We start from the raw sequence: 9,469 nt of genomic DNA, 5'->3' as shown, positions 1-9,469 counted from the left end.
AGATACCATGATGCATTTCCTTAGCACAGGTTGCTTTTCTCTGACTCGGAGCACCCCCTGAGCTGTGCCGAGGCTGCTTGATCTTAGAAAGAGGAGCTGGCAGGGAGAACACCAGAGTCCTGGGCTCTGGTGCCAGCTTTGCCACAACTTTTCCAGGAAAAGGACGTGAACTGTGATCCTTTCCCAGCTCACGGTTTCTCCAGCTCTGAACAGCAATGTGCTTCTCTCCATCAGCCGCACGGGGCCAGCATCAGAGGCTGCGCTTCCACCTGGCCAGCAAGAGAAAGGAGAGCAGATATTCTCTGTGCTATTATATCTCTGTGTTATTTTTAATTGTAGATGTTTCTACTTTATTTTAATGAAAGTTCAAAGAGGAGGTTGTAGGCAGAGCTCTGACAGCAACAAAGATCGTGATTCACCTAAAGAGCTTTCAACTTTCCACCTTCTCATTATCTGGCAAAGATTTTTCTTTCATGTCTTCTACAATCTCAATAAGTCAGTATGTTGGTAACAGCGATGTTGCAACCTGCGGTGAGAGAAGAGCACGGTAAAAAGATCCCCAAATACCATGCAAAAAATGAGAAGAACCATGTCTAAGGCACATGGAGAACTGCACCTTCTGCAAGCACCGTTCCATTCACCCAGCAGGGCAAGGAGCAGTGGGAAGATCCCATATTTTGCATGATATGAGTGTCCTGGCTCTGCAGATTTCCTTTAGCATCCGTGTAAATATTTTTTCTCCCAAAAAAAAATTTTCCTGAAATATTTATCCCAAAAAATCAGAGAAGAGTGACAGAAATGCAACCCAGACCTTGGCACCTTGTGCCTTGTACACAGCAAAACCTTTTCAGAACAACTAGTCCTGATCAGCGCAATCAAAGGATGGAGATGAAATAACATAGAGACTCCTGACAGTAACCGCAGTCACCTGGGGAACAGGAAAAAGGGAATTGTTGATATCCAAGCAATTTTTTTTCTGCTCTCTAGGCCAGACCGTGGGTTTTTTAAACAATAAGTACCAAGCTGTGATCACAGGCTTGTATCACATTAAGGTTAACCTAATGCAAGGAAAACTCAGCAGTTGCCATTTGGGGGATTTGTCGAGGTTTTCCAGGTTACAGGGTTTAGACTCACCGCCTCGGATGAGTCGCTCCCCAGAGGAGCCCATCGCTGAACCAAAGAATGGGTCAGTCTGGGCTACTGCTGTAGGAGGGCAAGTTCTCACCTCCCAAACTTGGCTGCAAAGGTGTCCTCCAGTGCCACTGCCCCCATACAACTAGGATGTGCTCCTTTCTCCCAGGGATGCGGTGCTGCGGGGGGGAACATGGGACCAGGAGGATGGGGTCTTGCTCGGGGCCATGCACCCAGGGGACACCGAGGGGTCTGGGAACCCCAGGATGTACCAGGGTGTGATGAATAACCATGAAGAACAGGGAAATTTCCAGTAGGGCATTGAGCACCTCTGTGATGGACACCGATCCTGCGTTGACACTGTGTGATGCTGCAAAACTGCATTAGGACATGTTCAAAACTGGTCCTGGTTCTAGAACATGCTGCATGTTGGTACCTTCCTAGACTCTCAGCACGGCTCATGACCAATAGCACGGTCCCTAAGGAGAACAGCCTCAAAATGTCCATTGATTCAAAAAAAACAATTCAGTACATCAAAAAGGCATCTGGTTTTGTAACTTGGAGCCTCTCGTGTAGTTACCTGCTTACTGACCTATTCAGTGTGTCATCCAGGACCAGCAAATACAGAACAATAAACGGGCTGATGAAACAAAACCTCTTCATAACAATAGTATCAGAGCAGCGCAGTCTTTATGAAGTTACCCAGCAGCTCACTGAAATCTTCACATTGAGTGACATCGTGCTGTGCAAAAGAACAAGCCCCAGAAGAACATCCAGGCAGACAGAAACCCCAGCCCCGTCCTTGGGGTGGGACCCAAACCACTGACCCAACTCAGTCGCTCAGTCTAGTACTGGAACCAGTGATTTTCTGGCCCAGAGGCAAGAACTCTCTCAACCGAGCCATCCTGAACTGATTATTTTTAAATTACATTTGCTAAAATCAAGAATGAGCAGAAGAGTTGGGCGAAATGGAATCACGTTGCTCTAATCATTTACATTTCAATGACAGCTTTACTGCATTTGTTTCAACTCAGCTTTGGAAAAGCTCTTTATCAAGCAGCGCGCAGCTCTCCTACAGACACTGTAGCATGAGTTTCAAGCCTGTAGTAACATTTTGGATGCGTCGCAACAGGCTGCAAGAGCATGGGAAGGAGCACGACCTCCCTCGAGTGCCTGCAGAAAGCGAGTCCAAGCTGCTTCTGGACAGGGCTCTTGGCTTGACGTGACCCACAAGGATTTCTTTTTAAACCTCCCTTTGAAGTTAAAGAAACTCAGACAAAACACATCAAAACCAAGTAAGAGTTTTTCTCCACCTTTTTAATACTTCAACAGCTCTGTGCCATCAGAATAGTTGTAGCTGTGCGTGCGATGAGCCTGTTAAAAAAGCACGTAGGATCTACAGCCTGGATCATTATTAAAATGGGCAAGGAAAGAGAAGGAAATCTTTCCTCCACTGAAAACAGTTCGGACAAATTAACATCTTGCCCTGTTAAACAGCATCTGACATTTGCAGACAGGGATGTGCACCAATGACTGACCTCAGCCCACCTGCTCCAGCGTGACCTGGTTGCTCACGTTCTTCCCTGGCTTCTTCAGGATCTTCTGTTTCTTGGCCCAAACAGTAGCTGCCTTCGCTGCTTTGCAGTCCTGCTCGTCCTGCCAACGCCAGACTGCAGGGATGCGAGTGAGTCCCTGAGCATCACTTACAGCTGGTGGGTCAGGAAAGCAGCCAAGAGGAGCTGGGCTTCAAAAAGTCCAACCCCTGCCCCGTGCAGCAGCACGGGGGGTTGAGCAGGACCAGCTTGGAGCTGGCAGCTGGTAAATACCGAGGAGGAGATGCCTCTCATGGGATTTGCCACGTTGCCCCGGCACACCCAGCTGGCCCTGGCTCCACGCAGGGATTCCTTGCAGGAGATCCAGAGGCAGCTGCAAGAGCACAGGAGCAGCCCTGGCTTAAACAGAGGCAGAAATGGGTCATGGCTGAGGGGACCAGGGTGCAAAGTGGGACCTAAGGGCTCGCTGTGATGGAGGAACGGGAGCTTTTGGCAGCTATGGAAGAATAGTCAAAGCAGGAGTGTAAAGACCACCCAAAAAGGGGACTGTGGGGGAAGACACGGTTATCCTGCTCGAGGACTGAGGAATTCTGCATCCAGAATGTTTCTAGCACACCCGAAGCCAGATTCTGCAAGCAGCCAAGCACCAGCCTTCCAATCCGAGCCTGCTGGCTGGTAGCACACCCGCTCACACCCACATCCACTCACACCCACACCCTTAATGCAAAGGTCTCGCATGACCTGGGTTTGGATAATCACAAGTGCAACCAACGTAGTGAAGAAGATGAAGTTGCCCAGCAAGATGAACGCGTGGCTGCTCGTAAACCCAAACGGATCCACCTCGCGCTCGACGTCAGTCCAACCCTCAACCTGCCAATGTATTTAAGCAGACCAGAGAGTTAGTTCCAAACCGCAGCGTGACTCACAAGCCGTATGAAATCTCAAACTGAAAAAGCCCAAACTAAAAAAGCCCCAAACCCACCGAGTTTGGTACAAATTCCTGGAGGAGCCAGCAGGTTTTCTTGCCTCTCTGCACACACCGGTCTCTCCATCAGGGACCAGCAGGAGAACAAAAGCCATTCAACCCCCCAAATCAGGTGGCGTTTTTGCCAGGTTATGTCATGGTGCTGGGTGGGTTTGGGCTGTAGCACGTGGTCAGAAAGGAAACCAGCCACCCCGAGCCCGGGTGACACGAGGGCTATAAAACACACCCAGCATCTGCAGGCTCACGAGTGCCTCCCGTGCAGGACTATCACCATATTTTCAATTGCCAAGGCTTCTCCAGCTGCTTTTATTCAGAAGGAGCTTTGTGGTTCGCAGCCTGCACAGGCAGTAAATGACAGCAGAATTAATCCCAAATATATTTTTTAAAAAAGCAGAAAAGTAAATTCTATTTTTTTTTTAAACTTCTTTCATTTATTTTACCAAACAACCTGGCATTTTTAAAGTTTATTTTAAAACTGAAATAAGGATGAATGGGGCCTAGACCAAAACAGGGATCGCAGCTAACAGAACGTCTCTGTATGGAATACAGCACGGAAATTATTTCCTCAAGGTGGAAATTTATTGCTCCAAGGTGGAAGGCAGAGTGTTTTAAAGAGGTTTTTAATTAATAAAGGGAAACGTGCCAAGAATGTGTTGCATGTTTGAGCTCTCTGCGTTAAATACTGCTAACCTGTGGAGGGCTAATTTAGGCTTCAATTAGTAAATTACAATACACACAGAAGCATAAACAACCTTCCGCACCTTCAGCAAAATGCATTTAGACAGCCCCGTCCTATTGGGAAACAGAAATTAAGTGAAGAGGTGTTGTCTCTGGGGATGCCAAGTGGCTCAGGGCACTCGTCCCTCCAGGTCAGGATGCAAAGGCAAGTACCAAACCCCCCCCGAGCTGGAAAACAGTGGCACGGCAGAGCTTTGCAGGGTATTTATAGCATCCCTGGAACAGGAAGGGACTGTGAGAGCCAAAAGAATTTTCCTCTTTGGTATTTTTTTCCCTCTGGTGATGCCATTCGAGGCATTCCCACCCAACGCCAGGATGCAGTTTCCCAGTGACCACAGTCCCTTAGGTGTTAAAGGACTCCCAGCTAACCCTAGGGTTGCACGGCCCTGATTTTCAAAGGCGTTTTAGGCTCTTAAATTGCAGATTTGTGCTGAGGGGGGATTTTTTTCAAAGCACCTCAACGTTTTAAGTGTCTCAGGGGAGAACGGTGCCAAGTCTTATCCTGCAGGCTTTCTCCCTCGTGGTCCCTAGACGAGGCATCTCCCGTCAGTGAGTTCCACGAGTTCATAGTGTGAGGCTCAAACCAACACACACTGACTCTGATTTAAATGTCACCCCATTTTGTTGGGCATCAGTTTGTTCCCACGTAACCAGCCAGGTCAGAGAGGAGAATCTGACCCACCATGCCTGAACCATTCATTATTCCACCAACTTCTCCATGTCATCCTTTCTCCCAGCGACACAGAATAATTAACATATAAAAGCCTGGTGATAAGTGAAGTTTACGATCCAAACTAGAGGAATGAAGGCTCAGAAGTGAACATTATAAGAGCCCTGTGCCCATAAACATCCCACTTCTGGTGGGCTACCCAGCCAATTAATTCCATGCAGAAATGCTGGCTGAGCATTCATTGCCCACATAAGCTCTTTGCTCAAAAACAAACCTCGAGAGCTGTCAGGAGAGAAGTAAGTAGGAGATGGTGTGCTGGAGAGGAAAACACACACAGACCAAGAACAGGACGTGACCTACGTTTTATAGTGGGTTTGTTTGCTTCTACTCTGCTGTAGTAAAAAAGAAAATCTCTCCTCTCCTTGGGGGAAGGAGAAATGGGGAAAAAAACATTGGCCAAGCCATGGGCTTCTCAAAAAATCAGGAATTATTAGTTTTCATGTTTGCTCATAAGGTACCATGAGTATCAGCTCCCCTCTTGAGCGAAGGACCCCTCAACATCTGGGTACAGCGAAGCCTCCCCCACTCCTGGGCTTGGGATCCCCCCCTCTCTGCTGTGACTGAACCAGCATTACCCTCATCTTGCTGCTGTCCTTGATGAGCTCGAGTGTTCTGAGTGTCTGGAGACCTTTGGTCTCCCCTTCTGGGTGGGCACACGTGGTGATGTCCACAGGCAAGACATGAGAGAAGAAGACAGTGAGGATGATGGTGGCATCCAAGCCGTCGCTGCTTTTCCAGAGGGCAACAGGATCCAGCAGCTTCAGCAAAAGCTTGGTGGTGTGAACAGCACATCTGTGACCTGGAGAGAGGAGAAGATGAGCCTGGGCAGCTGCCTGTGGCTGCCAGACCTCACACACAAAGCCGGAATTTTCATCTTAAACATCCCAAACAACCTCTGTCTGTCCACAGGGACCATTTCAAACACAAGTCAAGCTCGGTCTGCTGCAGTCATCATCATGGGTCACTGCCCAGCACGAGAGGATCCTGGCTGCATCCCAACACATCACGCATCCCATTGGCTCCACAGAGCTGGGCATGCGCCACTCGCTTCCCTGCGCGCAGCCTGGTCCTGCAGCCAGAGCTCTTGGAAACCTCCAACGCTCCTGACTGGGTTTCTTGACATTAGCCAGGCCTGGCTATATATTACTGGGATATATAATTAAGGCTCAGAGGTTTGCGTACAGTAGCTGGCTTGTGTAAGACAAGGAAATCAAGGAGTGTGACCAAGAGGGATTTTTCAATGTGAAAATTGAGTATTAAAAGGGTTCTTAAAACTAGCTGCGCTAAAACCGCGAGGGGGGAAAGGGCTGCCTGGAAAGGACCGAAGGATTGCATTTTAAGAACGATAATTATCAAATAAGTGAAGGGATCTGAAGCGAAAATACAGCCAGGGCTCGGTGTCCTCTCACCTGTCAGAAACAACAGCAGCGCTGGAGGGAGCTCTTAGAGTTTGGTGGGTTTTTTGCTGGTGTCCTCGTGATCCAGCCCAGCAGCTGCATGTAGGTGGGTATCTCGCTCCTGTCCAAGTCCTCCCTTCACCCAGGCTGAACCAGACTCAGCCAGCAGGTCCTGCAGCGCAGGCATCACCTGTGGGGTAGCTCTGCACCAAAAAGGCTTCACGCCACGTGCACCTGAGCCGGCACAAGCGAGCGCACCTTGCAGCAGCCTCCGGCAGGTGCTGGAGGGATCCAGTAAGAAAATTGGAGGTGACTCACTCGTTCTGGGAAGGGTCTGGATGCTCCATGTGCCACTTCCCTCCTCACTCCATGAAACAGCCAGGTGCTCCTTAGCTTCCCCAAGTGACCCTTGGCAGGGGTGGGAGGGTGGAACTTGCTGTTTCATGTCTCCACCTTACGAGGTCACTTCTAGAAGAAGAAACCACACGGGCAAGTTCTGGGGTCACGCCCTGGACAAACACAATTTCTGCATTAGCAGCGTGACAAGCAGACGCTGATTGTTCTTATTTTACTGGGTTTGCCTTGCTGAGTGGTTTAGGCTCCTGCGTGGGTGAGGAGGTGAGCCAGGATGATGCTGCATGGACACCAGCCTCCATCCATCCCAGCATCCCAGGGAACAGCCCATCTCTGTGCTGAGCCAGGAGCGGCCGGTCACCCAACCACTGGTGTCTGACAGCAGAACGATGACGAGTGCTCCTACAACCGCGTGTGCATTTGAGATTTAGGGGGTTAATCCTCCTTTGGGCACTCACCGCTGGTCTGGAAACGGTGCAGGAGCCTAAGCACACACCTCTGCTCCTCCTGCGGAGCCTTCCCGGGGCTGCAGCACCCCCAGAGCCCCCGCGGGCTGGCTGGGCTCTAACCAGAGGGCCGCTGGCAGCCCTGCCTGGACTCTTTCCAAAGTTCGTTTGCAAACGAGTTGTCAGTTCCTCACCAAAGAGTCCAAGTCTGCAACAGATCTTAAGTGCGAGCAGCACTTATGTAAACTTGGTCTTTGATGTCAGCAGGATAACTCACATCCATGTTTGCCTTTCGCCTTGTTTTTTTGGGAAGAAAGAGAATTAGCAATTGCCAATTTATTTCAATTAGTCAGCATCTCTGTGCTTGCCGGGCTGGACGCTCTGCGAGTGCTTGTTCCAGGACACACACATGTTTGGATAATCCCAAGGTGCAGCTTTAAGTAAGCCACAACTATTTGTTTCTTGGATCAAAGAATTGTGAAAAAAACAAAACTAGCTCATGCAGAAGAACTCATTAGCTTCAGCTAATTGGCAATCCCTTCATTAACCTGAGGCTGAAAAGGCCAGAGGAGACACATGCACCTATAGGAAGCTGCAGAAAGTGCGAGTCTTTCAAAATTGTGGTTTGCATGATGGAAAAGCATTTGGGGAGGAGGAAAAGTCCAAGGGGGCTGAGGACCTGGCAGGCAGCGAGGCCGAGCAAGAAGGTGATGCTGGGGCGGGCATGGGGGCAAACCCAGAAACTGTGCTCATCGCTGCAAACTGGGGATGCTGCAAGCATCCCTGACCCAGGGCCAAGCCATCTGGGGGACATAAATCAACAGAAAACTCCAACAGGATCCAACCTGTGGTTTCCCCTCTGCTGAACTCGCAGGGCTCCAGGTGGGGCTGATGCAGAGCCAGTGGCCACCAGCACAGCAGCCCGGACACAGCCCAGGGGATGCTGCGACCCCTCCATCCTGGAGCTGGGGACGTGTCACAGACAAAGAAGAACCATCTGAAAAGTAACCACGTTGTCAGTCTGTCCTTCCAGCCTCGAGAAGCAGCTGGGTGAGGACACACCATTAGCCTGTCAGGGTCTGCTCTCCTTCAGCCACCCCACCAGTCTGGACAGCCTGGAGGAGGAGGAGGAAGAGCACGAGGAATCCCAGCACGGTTGGATGGAGCCATAACTCACAAACCAAGACAGAGAAGTTTGTCCAACACACGCCTGCAGACCTGCCTGTGGGACCCCATCCCCAGGCCCCGAGAGCTCATGTGATGCTGACGCCGCCCCTTCCAATGTGATTTTTTTGCAGTTTACTGGACCTGAGCTCCCATTCTGGGGAAAAGAAAGGATTATTTGCTGGCTCTGTTTCAGAGACGGTCCTGTGAAGGTGTGATCGCCAGCCTTGTGGGACCTGAGCAGCGATCTCAGCCACACAGCATGATGCAGGCATCTTTCCTACTCTGCTTTCTCAGCTCCGAGGTTTTGTGTTTTAATTTCCTGTGGCCACAGAGCATCATCAGAGGGGCTCCCAGGGACGGTGTTTCCCACACACCGTGGACTGGATCAGGTAAACACACGCACCAAGTTAAATCGGTCTCGAAGTAGGAAAGTTACCTGCAAGGAGAAGGCTGTTTCATGATGGACCATCCAAATACTTCAAGCCAGAATCAGCCTCAGAGCTTAAGGGAGGGGATTTTTCCTCTCTGCTCCACTCCGTGAGACCTTATCTGGAGTCCTGCGTTCAGTTCTGGAGCCCTCAGCACAGGGTGGACATGCAGCTGCTGGAATGGGTCCAGAGGAGATGATCCAAGGGCTGGAGCATCTGCTGTATGAGGCTGAGAGATGGAGTTCTTCAACCTGGAAAAGCGAAGGCTCCAGGGAGACCTGAGAGCAGCTTCCAGCACCGAAAGGGGCTACATGAAAGCTGGGGAGGGCCTCTTGGTCAGGGAGTGCAGGGATAAGTCAAGGAGGAATGGTTTTCAGCTGAAAGAGGGGAGTTTGAGATGAGATATTGGGAAGAAATCTTTCCCTGTGAGGGTGGGGAGGCCCTGGCCCAGGTTGCCCAGAGCAGGGGTGGCTGCTCCATCCCTGGAGGGGTTCAAGGCCTGGCTGGATGGGGCTTGGAGCCCCTGATCCAGTGGGAGGT

Source organism: Phaenicophaeus curvirostris, chromosome 15 (assembly GCF_032191515.1).
Source record: "Phaenicophaeus curvirostris isolate KB17595 chromosome 15, BPBGC_Pcur_1.0, whole genome shotgun sequence".
In the NCBI taxonomy this organism is placed as follows: Eukaryota; Metazoa; Chordata; class Aves; order Cuculiformes; family Cuculidae; genus Phaenicophaeus; species Phaenicophaeus curvirostris.
This window is presented reverse-complemented; position numbering follows the sequence as displayed.